Consider the following 15,574-nt stretch of genomic DNA (forward strand, 5'->3'; position numbering starts at 1 on the left):
TTTAATAATACATATGATTCTGTCATATTAACATATGATCATATATTAAACAGCTCTCCTCCCTTGGGAATTATTTATGCTGCTATGAATATTTTCATACCTATATCTTTTTGCTTAGCTGAATTAGTTTCTTATGATAAATTGCTAGAAGTAAAACATCCATATTAAATATGATGATTATATTTGTAGTTCATGCTATATATTTCCATTTCTCTTAAGGGACAATCTATGTATCTTTTTTACCAGAAAATTAAGGATTACGTTTAGGGAAATGATTGGAATGTAAATTTAAGTTTCATCTCTGAGAATCACTTCTGAGAATTCAATGAGCACTTGTGTACCAAAGATGAATTAACACTTGGTTTCTGTCCTCATAGTATTTACTGTTCAGTGGGAGAACAGAACCAGGGCAAGGATATGATATTTAAAGGGGTACCAAAAAACTCAGTAATCAAGATAAATAGTATTTTAATGCAATATAAAAAAATCAGTTTGGCAAACCATGGCCCATGGCTGGCTGCCTGTTTTTGTAAATAAAGTTTTATTGGAACAAGGGCCAAGGTTGGTGTAAGACAAGTGAGGCAAGGTTGTACAAGGGACAGGTTGCATCTTGTTATTTAGACTTTCAATATTTTGTTTGTCATGGATTTTTTTTGCATTGAATTTTATTTTCATGACTATTGCATTAAACTATCATTTATCTTGGTAATTGAGTTTTTTGGTATCATCCTAAATTTTGTTCCCAAGATGAGTGCCTCACTCATTGCACCCTAGTCTTGTTCCTGTTGGGGAAATCCATGACGCAGTATAGTGAAAGACAGTGGGTATGATGAAATGTGTGTGCGTGGTTGTGTGTGTGTTTTCCAGTGGTGATGGTTTGTATTTCATCACCCACAAAGACTGTGGTGCTAGGCAGCATGTAACAGGAGACATCCACTTGTGAGCATGTTCTGTCGGCTAGAATCATTGAAGAAGGCTCCGGTTCATCCTCAGCATAGCTGGCTGCAGACGTGCTTACCTCTGTGCAGGATCAATTATGCAGACTGAAAATCTAGGCCAACCATTGCCACCTAGTAAGGGCCGTTTGTACTTTTTGATTGACTAGTTGGTGTAATCTTTATTGTCCCTTAATGCATTAAACATATTATTATGTTCTTTTAAAAGAAATGTAATAGTGAGAACGATTCATTGAAAAAGCTAGGTCAAAAAAGCTCTCGCAAGGCTTATCCTTGTCAAAGATTACTACTTGCCAAAGCATTATCAGGAAATCCTTTCTTTTGCTTAAAAATTGTTTTAAGAAATAGTTTCTAAGTTTGCTAGAAAAATGAACGGTTTTTCTCAAAGTCCAAATAGAGCAGACTCTGGGTCCTTAAACATATTTCCCTTTCTAAAGCTCACTTACTTTATGGTAAAATCAATTTCAGGAAATGCTGAAAACTAAATCGTAAGTACAGCTACTGTTCCATTTTTTTGGACTTCTATTAGAATATAAGACCACAAATAACCTAGGATGTTATAGAAAGACGTAGACTTTAAGGCTAGTCAAGCCTTTGGAATGAAAAAGTTACTTAATATTATATGGTAACCTTAGAAGCGTTCTTGCAATTCTACAATTCAATAATTGTATGAAATTTGGGCTGTGGGTAAACTTTGTCTGAGACACAGAACTTGGTAGAGAGGCAAAACATTCTGGTAGTCCTTCTACTGGACCGTTATGAAAGAAGAAACATCCTGTGTTTGAATAGATGCAGAAGAAAGTCATTTCAGAACTGTTGCAAGGTTTTGTTGTATTTATATTACACTAATGGTACTCCTCACTTGGGAAAAAACTTCCATCAGATTCCTGTGTGCTTTCTCCTGGCTCAGCAATTTGACATGAATGGATAGGGTTGAATATGAAAGTCTGTGGAAGGAGAGTCAGTCTGCCTCTCCCCAGACAGGAAACAGAGAAGATTAAAGATGCTCTGGTGTCTGTCCCGGGCTTCCCTTAGGCAATGAAAACAAATAGGGCACAGAATTAATATTCTTTCTGCAGCTTGTGGAAGGCCTTTAGGCAGAACATCAGTGATCGTTTTACTATCTATATTCAGGCTACGTTTTGACGCATGATATTTGGGGAAAGTGGCAAGCATTGTGTAATCTGGGATCATCTGTAAACAAATGTCAGTTTTCTAAACTAGATGAGAGCCAGTTGGGGGTTGCTCTGCAGTCAGGGCCAACCTGTTCAATCTCAGAGATGTGCAGAGAGGAAAAGGAGTGGCGACTGGTGGTGAATAGAAGGAAAGCATCTTGAAGGGGCCAGTTACTGTCAGGGGCCATAGCCTGCCCACCATCTACTCTGGTCACTTTCACATCAGTTCAATCACTACATCTGGAGCGCTTCCTGCATGCCAGGCTCTTTGCTAGTGTGAAGATACAAAAATAAATGACACACGATCGCTGATTAGTGCATAGTCTAATGGATGCAAGGTAAGAGGAAGAAGGTTTCTCCGAGATTAATCACACCAGAAGCCCCACCACCAAACTCAAGCTGCAAAGTCCTTCCCCACTTGCAATGGCACTTCTGACTCACAGGATTCAAGAAGTTTGTGGGTGACCAGTGAAGTCCCATTCCTTCTTACCGTGTGTGCTTTATAAATGCAGTGAGGAAAGCATGGGGTTTGCTTTACCCCCAAAGTCACAGTTAATAACTATGGGAACCAATTTCCTGGTTCCATCTGTGCTCATTAGGGAAGGAAGAAACCAAGACATGGGACTTGTTGCTGGGGTCCATGTTCACCCACCCTGGGCCCCCGGCCAGCAGTTGTTTCTTTTCATATGAGGGTGAAAAGTATCCTGGGCTGAATGTCTAGCCCTATTTACATTTTATGAGAAAGATAGATTAGCATAAAGGTATAATACTCCGCACGGGCACTGAGGAGGGCACCTGTTGGGATGAGCACTGGGTGTTGTATGGAAACCAACTTGACGATAAATTTCATATTAAAAATAAATAAATAAAACTCTGCACGGAGTTTCCTGATTAGTGCTATTAACAGGATCGAGTACCATGTTAACACAGTGCTTCGCAGTGTGAACTAGAAAGCATGTGTCCAAGGTTTACTGGCTGAGACTTTAGGGCTAGTTAAACCACGGTGCTTTCCCTTTGCAGTTGTAGGGCAAAGACAATAAAAAAGAACAGCTCCCAGAAATCTCCCGTCTCAGCAGATGGAGAAAGACGTGTTAGGGTCTCCCTTTGGCCGATCAGAGGTTGCTTTAGAATTCTGCTGTGTCTGGGTCTGTCATGGTAGATGGTGCCTATTTGACTTCAACTGAACTGGCTACTAAGAATGTGTGTATGTTTGTGTGTGTTTATTGGCATGTCCACACTTCAGATTCAATAGTCCTCCTGGTAGATGATGCTAGATGAGGTTCCTCATCTTATGAAAGGAGTCCTTCCATAGATTAAAGTTCCTTCTAGCTCTCAGATTCTGGGAGCCTATGATTCTATATTAAGTTTCATAGTATGCTCAGCTTTTTTTGTTTGTTTGTTTGTTTTCAGGTGTGGGGAAAGGACAGACAGGGAGTAGGTTTATACCATTTATCATCAGGAAGTTTATCAAGAAGAGAGACAAACACATATGAAACACCTGTAACAATGCAAGTTAGTCTATAACAAAGTTGGGAATTATTTAAGAGGCTTAAGAATTCCAAAAGGCAGGGTATCCATGGGATCTGGGAGTGACTAGTAGGGGACACTTTGCAGAAGACATGGTCATATAGGACCTTACCTGGGCAGAACTTGATGAATGAAGATATGAGCATTCCCAATAACTAAATATATAGCACCTGAAAACAGAGTTAGATGGACAATATTTATAGATATTCATTTAGTTGTGTGGCTGTTGTCCTTTACCTGTTTATTTATCCAAGGAGATGCAAATGGCATATCAGTTGTAGAATCTTCTTTTGGGCTCACTTTGGTTCATGGCATGAATGAAATAGCGTGTGATATGGTGGCTCCAAGAACAATACAGACCGTGTCCTGAAATATAAGGAGTGCTTCAGACCTGGTTGGTTAGCTTTATGAGTTGAAATAGTATAAAGCTTCTTAAATTTGCTAAGGAAAATTCCAAGACTTTGGTCTGAGATGTTCCCTGTTGAGAATGTCTTTTGTCTCCACCACCTGCCCCAGTGCATAATTTTTCTGCAAGACCTCTAGGCTCTCAAACCCAAGCCTGCATGGGAGAGCCAATTAGGGCAAAGCTTTCATGTACTGTTTGTTTTGACCCCATGGCCCTTCCTGAAGAGATCCATGTATTTTCTTTTTTTCTTTTTTTAAGCTTATTTATTTGTTTTGAGAGACAGAGAGCAGGGAACGGGGAGAGAGAGTGGGAGAGAGAGAATCCCAAGAAGGCTCCATGCTATCTGCACAGAGCCCGATGTGGGGTTTAATCTCACAAACTCTGAGATCATGACTTGAGCCACAATGAAGAGTTGGATGCTTAACCAACTGAGCCATCCAGGTGCCCTTTTGTATTTTCTTTTTTTAAGAATAATTTTATTTTTAAGTAATCTCTACACCCATTGTGGGGCTCGAGCTAACAACTCTGAGATCAAGAGTTGCACGGGAGGCAGTGGCACCTGGGTGGCTCGGTCGCTTGGGCACCCGACTTCGGCTCAGGTCATGATCTCACCACTTGTGGGTTCGAGCCCTGCATTGGGCTCTGTGCTGACAGCTCGGAGCCTGGAGCCAGCTTCGGATTCTGTGTCTGCCTCTCTCTCTGTCCCTCCCTAGCTCACGCTCTGTCTCTGTCTCTCTCTCTCAAAAACATTAAAAAAAAAAAAAAAAAAAAGGAGTTGCATACTCTTCTAACTGAGACAGCCAGGCGCCTTGAGAGATCCAGGTATTTTCCAGACACAACTTTGACCTCCAATAAATTGTAAAAATTATTAAAGCAATGACCACAGACCAAGAATTAGTGCCACCATTTTCTAAATATGTAAGGAATAATATTGTTAGTAACAATAGCAAACACTTATATAGTACTATGTTCAAAGTATTACTCTAAGATTTTTATATCTTTTAACTTGTTGACTCTTCATGAGGACCCTATGGGGCGTATGCTATTATTTTTATGTTTCCCATTTTGTAGATGAAAATGTCAAGGCATGGAGAAGTGAAGAAGCGTGCACCTGACCCAGTTTGCAGAGCTGGAATTCGAATCCAAGCAGTCTAACTCCAGAGTCTGTGTTCTGAGTCTCTCTAGTAAAAGGCTGCTGTTTAACATAGAACATTCTTCACTTCTATTCAAACCAATGAAGTTTTTTTTCCCCATCTTTCATAATATTGTCTGTAGTCAGAGAAAAGGGTACTGACCCTGTCACTGGAGTGAGGGCTGGCAGCTGCTTTTCTCTCTGTGCTGGCTGCTTTGTTTCTTGCACAGTCCCTCCCATGTCCTAGCTGACACTGAGGGCGTTATACAGGACCCCCAAGGGGTACCAGGAAGGTGCTGTGGTCCTAGAATCTGCTGTCTATCCGCAACCAGGCCAGATCTTTCCCAACCCTAAGCATCAGAGGTGAAGTCATGCCCACAGGACCTGTTTTTAATTTTAGCAAATGCCACCTATAATTTAACCGTCACTGTTGACATTATGGCACTTTTTCACCCAGTCTTTTGTCTGTACATTTCCCCTGACTGTTCCCTTACTATTGAAATTTTAATATGTAAGCAGGTTGATATACTGCTCTTTTGTTTAATACATCACCAGCATTTTCTCCTTGTATTATAAATTATTCACAAATATAATTAAGTTTTTTTGACAAATGAAGGAATTGCATGCCCACGACAAATATTTCAAACTGTACTGAAATATATTTTGATGCAATACTAGCATATGTGTGAATGAATCATTTTCGTTGACATAAATAGATCATATGATATACACTATTCTATCTGTTGCTTCCCCCTTTCTCTCTCCCTTCCCCCCAAACACAGAGAAATATGCGAATTTGGAACTAACATTTTCCTTTTCCTTTTCATCTAATTTCCTCTCCTGACGGTTTTTGGTACAAAAGTTAAGACAAGTTTATTGTAACAATGGCAATGGTACAAAGATTTCTAAAATGAAAGCGAGCCCTCTCTTTTGGCCTCCTCGCCAAGCCCATCCTCTTGAGCTACCAGCACTAACACCTGCTATCTACTTTCCACGATTTTCCCTTGCTCATTCAAACAGATGCAAATGCATATTTACATAGAGATAGATTCTTTTCTGGTTTGTTTTTACTTAAATATAATTAAAGTAAATGCATTAGTCTGCAACTTGTTTTTTGGTTTTCTTCCCGTATCAGGAACATTCCTAACGATTTGAGAGATGTGGCTCCGTTATATTTTTAATTATTTTCTAATTGCCCCACCCCCACCCCACGTGTGTGTGTGCGCGCGCGTGCGCACGCGTGCGTACGTGGTCTCACAATTCTTCTGTGCAATTCAGCTTTGCAGGCACCTCTGTACCCTTGCTAACCAGCCTGTTGAAGTTCCAGGAGGTTCCTGGATCCCAATCCTATCAGTCTGGTAAAAAAGGGCATTGCCTTACTGAATATACTTGAGAGACCCAGTCCAACTGGATCCCTGTTCCTTGAGGGGAAAAGGAACGAGGGTCCCGTGGCCCACCAGCTGCTGCACACAGAAAGCCTTTGAGCATTTGTTAGGTGAGTCACTGGGTCTATCTCCCCTGTCCTCAAACTCACAGCCTTTGAGGGCGAATGTTATGGTTGTAAGACAGCCAATGAATAAAACTCCTTTCTTCCGGTGAGTTCTGTATCAATCAGAAGATCAAAACAGAAGTCTGATGAAAATATCCTCTGATTAGCCAGACTGAGTCAGCCTAGAACTAGGGCCACAGAGATACTGAATCCGTTTGCCCATCTATCCCCAGACGCGTGCGGGCACATAGTCAGAGCTGGACCGGGTCAGGCGCCTCCTGTAAGGTGTGCACCCACACACTTGACAAGGCAGCCTGGGAGGGTGGCGCTCCAGGCACACCTCTTCTGGGACAGGACCCGGGGGGGCCCTTCCTTCTTGCCAGTCCGACCACTCAGAGGAGCCAGGCTTCTTCTTCTGGTGAGGAGACAGAGAGGTGGGAAATTGGGTAGACATACTGACAGGGAGGGAGTTCTGACTCTAACGGCTGAAGTAGGAAGGCTGGGATGGAGAGGGATGCTCCCACAGATCACATGCTGAAGAGTGAGTCATGCCACGAGAGGTAGATTTATACCTCAATCTGTTGTTCAACAAACACAGTGTCATCATTTTGTCCAGCCCCGTGCAGGTACCACGTATTTACACTGGGATGACGTACATTGCGGGAACACCTCTCACAGCCTTGGTGGCCGGCCAAACGTCCACAAGCAGGTCCCCTCCCACCCCGTACCGAGGTTGCATTAGAAAGACCCAGAAGTTCTGGATGACTGATGAACACCCACATCTCACAGAAGGATGGGGACAGGGTGATGCACACCCAGAGACAGCATCCGCCCACAGCTCCATTTGCTCATCTGTCAAATGAGGAGGTCGATTGCAACCATCTCCCTGGGGACCCTATTGTGCCAACCTTCTGTGGTTCTGAAACGGCACCTCCCCCGGAACTGCTGAAGACCACCTTGTCCATAAATAAACTGGTGGAACTGTGAACTTGCTGAATTTCTAATGGCCAAGAGCACCAGAGAGCTCTTTTAGTCAAAATGGAAGCCCAGGATTTTACTTCTTTAAAAAAATTTTTTTTTGATGTTTTTATTTTTGAGGGGAGGGGGAGGGGCCGAGAGAGAGGAGACACGGAATCTGAAGCAGGCTCCAGGCTCGGAGCTGTCAGCACAGAGCCTGACTCGGGGCTCGAACTCATAAACCACGAGATATGACCTGAGCCGAAGTGGAATGCTTAACCAACTGAATCCCCCAGGCACCCCAGGATTTTACTTCCAAGCCTCATAGGCAAGACAGGGATCTCTCAAGACCTGGAGCAATAACACACTCCACATCCACAAACACCACCTCTCTGGGAGGATAGGCTGGTACAACCTTTGAAAATATTCATTAAAATACAAAACACACATACACCCCCTGATCTGACGATTTTACTTCAGGAAATTTACCTTTAGAAATAAACCATGCAACCGTGCACGGATATCTGCACGAGGATAGTTTTGTAGCATTCTTTGCAAAAGCAAAAAACTCAAAATAACTTAAATGTCTATGAATAAAAGATGGATTAAATAAAGATGGTTCATATATAGAACGGACTAACCATGCAGCTATTAAAAACTATAATAAGGGAAATCTGTAAGTGCTGGCAGGAAAGGTGTTCAAGACAGAGTATCGATTGAAATAGCAAAATGCCTATACTATGGGTAGTATGATTACATTTCTTGGTGTGTGTGTGTGTGTGTGTGTGTGTGCCCGTGGGGGCGGGGCGGGGTTCTTCAATATACTTGGAAAATAAAACACGTACCCCAGCCTCTTCACAGAGTCTATTTTTGGGAGTCTGGATCGTCTGCATGGGAGTAAGTTCTGTTGGAAAATAAAGAACTTTTTATATTTTACTTTTATACATTTCTATAATCTAAGTTTTTTTTTTTTTTTTTAACAATAAGTACTAATGATTTTTATGGCCCACACAAAGAAAGCCCCCTCAATCCTCAGAGCCTTCCTGCAGAGAAGAGTTAGCATTCTTGTCCCAGAATGTAGGACAGGGCTCTACTGAGTCAGTGGAAAGGAAGCATGCTAAATGTAGAGCACTAAGGTGATATCGTTGTTCAAAGTCTTTAGGGCAATTTTTGGCGATCTTTGGAGGTCCACACCAGGGTACATTGAACTTGGGTAAACTAGAGGCCAAGGTGGAGGCCCAATAATCTGAGTCCACATATACACAGAAAATGCTGCTCATTTGAATAAGAAGAAATAAAAGCGTGCACACCATACATCACACGATTTAGAATTCCTCTTGGTAGGATGATTTCTGTACCTCCCTGTCCTGTAGCAAACTGCATTTCCCATGGTGGGTTCACATGTCTGCTTGGTTCTTATGATTTACTTCTTTTATGTCTGTATCTATGCCAAATCATGCACAGTGGTTCACAGAGAAATGAAGAGACCCCTCTTCTGTGAATTGTTCAGAGCTGTCTACAAACTCTTTGTGTTGTTAAACTTCACGTTGTCCAACCTTATGACTCTCAAGAAAGGTAAGATCACATGCCTACGCAGGCCCAAATGTGGCTGGATCTTTCCACTTTCTTGACTGCAGGACCCGAGGCCCCTTTCCATGTCAATCTCCTCCCTTCGGTAGAGTGTCTGAGTTCACTGGAGGTCTTCAATCTAAATGATCCTCTTGGCAGATTTTCATCTCACCACGCTGTGTTGGTCTCTTGGCAGATCGCCCCTTGGGACCCTCTGGGGCTACCGTGGCTGCAGACCTGCCCACTGATCTGTAGGCACTGTTTCCTGCAGACCCCCTCAGGGCCACCCCAGGGGGGCCGCCCACCCCACGGTTCTCCCCGGGTCTGCCAATCCAGCTGACGGGCACACCCACCACAAGAACTCCCTTACCCCAGACTTCTGCTCAGTGCCCCGCCTGCTGCTACATTCCAGACTGCTGATATTTACTGTTCTTCTGCAAAATACATAGGGACAGGGCTTCTCTGCCTCTGTCTTCCACAAAAGCTGTTGGAGTGGTGGAATGGGCAAAGGATCCCAGGAAACAGTCCCCGTGTTGTTCCAGGGACCACTTCCCTCCACCTCTTACTCGGCTGTTGAGTCAACACTGGCCGCCACCTTCCCTGAGGCTAGAGGCTTCCTTGAGTTCTCCTTGTGCAGTTTGGTTTCTGTTCATCTCTTGCCAACTTGCTGAACATGTCTGTGGTTATCTGACCCCTATCCGTGGACATGCAGGTTTTCCCCTAGGGTTCTTCTAGCTGATGAAACCAGCGAGCAGGGTACTAGAAGATGCAACAGACCATCAGCTCTACATGCATACTGCGTCTGAACCTCTGCTCTGGAAAGCGGAGGTCCACCACTACCCTAGCGAGGCACGGAAAGACCCTACAGGTTAGACAAGCAAGGGGAAAGAGCCATAATGAAGGAGAAGGAATAGGGCTGAAGGCTAAGAGAAGATGGCAGGTAAACTGCCAAGAGAATGATGGAAGAATTTCAGGGCAAGGAGAGCACCTGGGTGGCTTAGTCGGTTAAGCATCTGACTTCGGCTCAGGTCATGATCGCACAGTTCATGAGTTTGAGTCCCACGTCAGGGGAGGTTGTGTCCTGTTTTGGGTGAGCCCTGCTTCTCTCTCTCTCTTTCTCTCTCCCCCTCCCTCTCCCTCTCTCTCTCTCTTTCTCTCTCTCTCCCCCCTTCATGGGATTCTCTCTCTCTCTCTGTCCTTGCTCATTTGCACCCCCCCCCTCAAAAAACAAACAAACAAACAAACAAACAAACAAAAAAGAATTTCAGGGCAAGTTGATCAAAGGATTGTTCTTCAGTTTTCAGCCATGGGCCGAATGAATATCTCTGAGGGATTCCACAGACAGGTCTTGCAGAGCAGATCTTTGATGATTTGGAAAAACACTAGAGCTCTGGAAATCCTCACATATACAATACCATTCTAGCATACGCTGTTATGTCAGAAGCTGGTGTCAGAAGAAAAAGAATCATGGCCAGTGAAGTAGGAAAGTTGGATACTGAGCTAGGCCCATGCTTTAGCCAAGGGGCTGACTTCTTCACAGTCCCCTCAAAGCATGTGATTCAAACTGGTGTCTCCCCAAAGTTACAGATGAGTATGTCATGGATTGTGGGATCGTGTGTCCACGGCTGAAGCTGAGAACATTAAGCACCAAAGTGCTAAGGGCCGAGGGTCCTGTGCAGGAAGCCATGGCTTAAAGCTTCCCCAACTTGTTTCCCTTCGAACTTCATTCACCTGAGCGACTTCCCTACAAAAGCTAGCTCTTCAGTCTACACCCAATATGGCTGCTTGTCACTCTGGGAACCCTCTAGAGGGGCCCATTTCCTGAAAACTGTTCTCAGCCTCCCCCTGGCTTCAGCCAGGCCTTGAGGAACCAGGGATCAGTTCTGCATTCTTGCAGTTATGGAGAGCCTCTTCCTTGTTCCTTCTTCCTGATGTTCTGTTTTGTTTTGTTTTGTTTTGTTAATAGAGGACAGGGGAAGGGAGATTAGGGAAGAAAGTCTGGCAAATGAGATTCAAGTTATTTGGTGGTAGCACTCGGTGGAAAATTCTGGCTATAAGCCCAGTTACTTAAAATGATGTTTCTAGATATTCAAAAATATAATTCTAAAGACGCTTCTATTTTACAGATGGTCAGCCCCGCAACCTTCACGCGCAAGAGATAGAAATGAAGAACCAGGCCAGTGGTGAGTCACTGAGGTGAGTGCAGGGAAGGATCTGAGGGCATCTAGGAGGTGGTGGGGGTAACGCTGAGTCCTGGCTCACCCAGTGTCAGAAGCTGTGGGTTTCCTTTTAGCTCTGTCTCTAACTAGCTACGTGATCTTGGGCACATTACTTTATTTCTTTCCGCACCTCGGTATTCTCGGTAAAAAGATAGGGAGTTAGATCAGATATTCTAGAAGATTCCTTTTAGTTCAATATACTCATATGGATTATTCATATAGATATGAATCTATAGTTTTGATTGCTCCTCTACTCAGAAGTTCCTTATAGGATGATGGTTTAAGACAAAGTCACTGATCTATAGAGATGACTAAATGGTGTCAGATTTAATGACGGATGATTGATTCAAATTTAATCAACGATTTGTCTTTTGTTACAAGACAATGCACACTAAAGTTGTGGTGTTATTTTTAAAGAATATTTTTAAAATATTATTTATTTATTTACTTATTTATAGAGCACAAGCAGAGAGGGGAGGGGCAGAGAGACAGAGAGATTGAGAGAATCCCAAGCAGGCTCCATACTCAGTGCAAAGCCCTGTGGGGGGCTCGATCCCACAACCCTGGGAACATGACCTGAGCCGAATTCAAGAGTCGGATGCTCAACTGACTGAGCCACCCAGGCTCCCCTAAAAAATCTTTTAATTCACTTTTCAAAGTGCTTCCACTTGTATAATTTTTAAAAATCCTCTAGTTAAAAAGAAGGCATTAAAAGAGGCTGAACTAAGCCCACAAATTTTCATCATATCCTTCCCTGTCTTTGCAACAGAGAGTTCCAAGAAGTGTTCTTTTAGGGCTCGTAAATTCTTTCCAGGTAGCAGGTGGCCACCCCAGAGTGCGCCTGGTCATCTTGATCCTATTGTCCTGCTTCGCAAGAGGAGAGGTGGCCCCAGTCACCTCCTCCTCCAGGCCGGCCCCACTGCTTCTGGTTTCCAGACAAAAGTATTGACCCTTAGCAGTACCTAGAAGCCTCAACAATGTACTGGACTTTAGCCTCTTCCTGAGAGGAGTTATTTTTCATGGAACGTGTTTCTAGACTAGGTGGAATTCTTAGCAATGGTTTCATCACACACTGAATTCACTTCTCTGTCAATGGCTTTTTGGCCAGCGGTCTCTGTATAATTGCTTATGAGAGTTTGCTAATAGGCTACACAGGCCCACTTGTTGTGTTGGGTTGTTTGCCCGGGATGTGGCATCTGTGGCTGACTTCAGGCCCCATGTCTAGCATGCAAGGCAGACCAAGCCATTTCATCTGGTGCTCTAAAGGTTAGGAACCATTTCACACACTGTTGAGACAGTCACTTGCTTCGTTGTGACGACAACTTTTTTTATTCCACTGAGTCTGGGTATGTGGAGAAATTGGAGAATGACCAAGAGCTATTTGCTTTTATTTTTCTTCCAAAAGAGTTTCATGGACTAAATTCATTAATTTATAAAAACTTCATAGAACAAAACTTGGTAAAAGAAGCCCTCACATTTATCATCATCATCATCATTACTTTCGTAGACTACCCAATACTAGTGAGGGGCAAATTGCATAGCAACTGAATTTAAAGGGAGAATCTATGTATCTTGTAGTCTAGATTCCTGCTCTACAAATGGGTGCACTGAGTTTCAGAGAGGAGACAAGATTTGCCTGAGGTCAGAGTTGACCGAAGCATAAAATGGGATTAGAACCCAGGTTAAAAATAGCAATTTAGAAATTTTATACCTTTTTTTTTTTTTTAATTTTTTTTTTTTTAATGTTTATTTATTTTTGAGACAGAGAGAGACAGAGCATGAATGGGGGAGGGGCAGAGAGAGGGGGAGACACAGAATCGGAAGCGGGCTCCAGGCTCTGAGCCATCAGCCCAGAGCCCGACGCGGGGCTCGAACTCACGAACCGTGAGATCGTGACCTGAGCTGAAGTCGGACGCTCAACCGACTGAGCCACCCAGGCGCCCCAAGAAATTTTATATCTTTGAAGCCAGCCAGTACATCCCAGAAGTTTTTGAGACAGATAAAGTGACAGGATAATCCTGGAACCCTCAGACAAATTTTGGAGAGTTTTTTTCTTTTTATTATTATTTCTTATTCCACTGGCCCTTAAGGTCCTCTCTACAGGCCCCCAAGGAGCCCTCACTTATTGTGGCCCTCGTTCCATCAGAGGCAGCTGGTCATGCATCGCTGGGAATGGTTGTTGCCATTGGGAGTGATGGAGGTCAGCTTTGTTTATTGGAAGCTGGATCCCTCAGCTGGTTGAAGGAAAATCAGGAAAGCTTTTTCTAATTTTTCATGAATTCTTCCCTTTTAGGTGACATTATTTTGTGGAAGGCATACATATTTGGTTTCTTAGGGCTGCTGGAACATAGTACCACAAACTAGGCAGCTTAACCAACAGAAACGCATCGCTTCATGTTATGGAAGCTAGAAGTCCAAGATCAAGGTGTTGGAAGAACTGGTTCCCTCTAAGGCCCAGGTGAGAAAATATTTCTACACCTCTTGCCTACTTTCTAATGGTTTCCTGGTGATTTTCAGGGCTCCTTCGTTTATAGGAGCATCACCCTGATCTCTGCCTTCATGTTTGCCAGGCATCCTCCCCGTGTGTGTGTCTCTCTCCACATTTCCCCTTTTTATAAGGACATTGGTCATATCGGATTAAGGTCCACTCTAATGACTTCATTTTAACTTGGTTACCTCTGTAATGACTCTGTTCCCGAATCAGGTCACATTCTGAGGTACTGGACATTAGGACTCTGACATCTGAATTTGGGGAATGGGCACACAACACACTGAATGCTTCAGGCAAGTATGGATCGTCTGTCTCACGTACCACTGAGTGCTCCAGGGTCCGGCACAAAGCACGGTGCCTATCGGACCCTCAGAAATTTTTTGAACTAACGAACACACTTAGCTAGTCTCATCTAATTATACTAGGGATTTTCAGATTGGCTTTTCATAAGGTGTTAATTTTCCCTCCAAGATGTTGATTATCCTTGGTGATGTGGGGATTGGAAGCTGCATAGGCAGTAATCCCCAATCCTCGGTGGAGCCAATTTAACGTCAGAGTCTTCTCACATGAGCATTTCCAACTGCACTGCTACCAAGTAGAAAACCAACTGACATTGACTTTTGTCTGTCCTGTCCGGAGCCTGGGGGAAGGTGTACTGGGCAACAAATCGATCAGAAAGCAGCAGTAGCAGAAGGCAGAGGAAAAATGCCTGAATAACAGAGTTGGCGGACCTCTCTTCCTGTCTGGGAGATCCTATTCTGCCTTTGACTTCTGATGATACCAGGATAGGTTGACACATGAGCATCTGTGTGGCACCAGCCATGGGAACGCTGCCCGGGCAGACGGGGAAGTTCTCACAATGTCACTGGGGCTGGGGGAGAGCCAGTTCTGAGATATCTGTGACCCATCTGCAAGAATAGTAACTCCTTACAAATGAAAGCTGGACTCAGAGGCCCAAGTAGTAAATCCTGTGTCAGTCCTTTATATTTCCCACTAGAATTGTTCATGCACATAAACAACAGATGGAAGAGATTAATGAGACACATTATATTCAAGTAGAATAAATTGGTCTGAAATGTGGATGTACTGCTCTCATTTGGCCGAGTGTAATATCAGCTCAAACGGAAGATTGTAGCACACTTCAAGGCTGCCTGGGCAATTGTGGCACAACCTTCTAGCACCCATGCAAGAGGACTGAGTCAGGAAGCAAACCCATTTAAAATATCTGTGCCCTTTCTGCAAAATATTGGAGCATCCAAAGCCTGTCCCTTGAGTTGCTTCCAAAAATGGATGCCTTTAATAAAAGCAAAAGAGCACATGACACAGGATCTAGTCACTTGTTTATTTTTGTGTGTTTGCTCTGTTATATTTTGAAGTGGGCGAGTTGGCTTGTGAGTGTGTGCCTACATGGCCATCTGGGCAAAAACGAGAACAGATTTGGGTCCCCTTGGTTCTTCTGTTTGATTGGAAATTAGCCTCCTCCTTGGACTCTAATTTGCAATGTTTAATGGAATAGAAATGATTGGAAGCTTGTTGTTGGTGGTGCGCGGTAGAGAGAAAGCTGTACTTAGTGTCACAAACGAGCTCTTTGCCCATTTATTGGTTAGCTCAATGAATGTAAATAGATCACTGCATCTAATCACTTAGACACAG

The 15,574-nt window shown here is 43.5% G+C and overlaps 1 long non-coding RNA gene across 4 annotated transcripts in view; it reads right to left on the reverse strand.

The window, feature by feature from the left end:
• The window catches only part of LOC122217460, a 66,597-nt gene that overhangs the window by 35,478 nt on the left and 15,545 nt on the right, over positions 1–15,574 (reverse strand). For 3 of the 4 annotated variants that reach the window (XR_006201515.1, XR_006201517.1, XR_006201518.1), the window contains exon 3: positions 3,896–4,024. This is a non-coding gene — a long non-coding RNA (uncharacterized LOC122217460). Of the gene's footprint in view, positions 1–1,818; positions 1,987–3,895; positions 4,025–15,574 lie in introns of those variants that run through there. The other variant, XR_006201516.1, reaches the window with a different exon arrangement.

The sequence above is a fragment of the Panthera leo genome, chromosome B1 (genome assembly GCF_018350215.1).
Source record: "Panthera leo isolate Ple1 chromosome B1, P.leo_Ple1_pat1.1, whole genome shotgun sequence".
Taxonomy (NCBI): domain Eukaryota; kingdom Metazoa; phylum Chordata; class Mammalia; order Carnivora; family Felidae; genus Panthera; species Panthera leo.